Here is a 912-nt window from a genome sequence, read left to right as displayed (position 1 = left end):
GATTGAAAGTGAGACAGTTGTAGCTTGGCTTTAGATCCCTCAAATTAATATTGGTTTAAAATTTTGGCACAGGGCCAGAAATTTCGAGGAGGGAGTAAGTCAATTACATCGACCTTAGTGCTCAACTGGTACTTATTTTATTGACCCCCGAAAGCATGAAAGGCAAAGTTGACCTCGGCAGAATTTGAGCTCAGAACACAAAGACAGAGGAAATGCAGCTAAGCATTTTGCCTGGTATGCTAATGATTCAGTCAGCTGACCGCTTTCTCTCAATTTAATATTACGTTTGAAGTAAAACGGTTAAGCTAATGTTTTTAAATCTTGTTAAAGACTCCAAGTGCATCTTCAGTTTCATTTTTTTACACACACACATACACATAAACAAATAAATAAATACATATTCGATTATTCTATATTTCTTTATTCATTATATTACTATGATCCTTTACAGACTGTTAATATATCGTTGAATGATTATTTGGGTGTTGTGCTGAATGTAGAGTAGTCCTTTGAAGAAATTGCCTTCCAATCCCTTCATGCATTTGTTCCTCATGTAAAGTCTTGCAAATGATTCTGTTGTACATCTGAAATGAAATAATTCGTTAAAGACTAAGAGACAGGCAGAAGAGGAATGCAGTGTAGCGTATTGTGTGTGTGTGTGTGTGCGTGAGAGAGAGAGAGAGAGAGAAAGAGAGAAAAGGTATGTGGTTGTGTGTGCATGCATGTGTATGTGTGTGTGTGAGAGAGAGAAAGATAGAAAGTGCATGTGTTTGTGTGTACGTGCGTGCGTGTATGTATGTGTGTGTGCGTGTGTATGTGTATGTGACAGAGAGAGAGAAAGAGAGAAAAGGAATGTGGTTGTGTGTGCGAGAGAGAGAGACAGAAAGTGCATGTGTTTGTGCGTGCGTGCGT

At 38.5% G+C, this 912-nt stretch overlaps 1 long non-coding RNA gene across 1 annotated transcript in view; it reads right to left on the bottom strand.

Moving 5' to 3' along the window:
* Positions 1–400: 400 nt before the first annotated feature.
* LOC106878650 (uncharacterized) overlaps positions 401–912 on the bottom strand; it is a 2339-nt gene continuing 1827 nt past the window's right edge. The window contains exon 2 of the long non-coding RNA XR_001410525.2: positions 401–584. This is a non-coding gene — a long non-coding RNA (uncharacterized LOC106878650). The remainder of the gene's footprint in view (positions 585–912) is intronic.

The sequence above is a fragment of the Octopus bimaculoides genome, chromosome 24 (genome assembly GCF_001194135.2).
Source record: "Octopus bimaculoides isolate UCB-OBI-ISO-001 chromosome 24, ASM119413v2, whole genome shotgun sequence".
NCBI lineage: Eukaryota > Metazoa > Mollusca > Cephalopoda > Octopoda > Octopodidae > Octopus > Octopus bimaculoides.
This window is presented reverse-complemented; position numbering and strand designations above follow the sequence as displayed.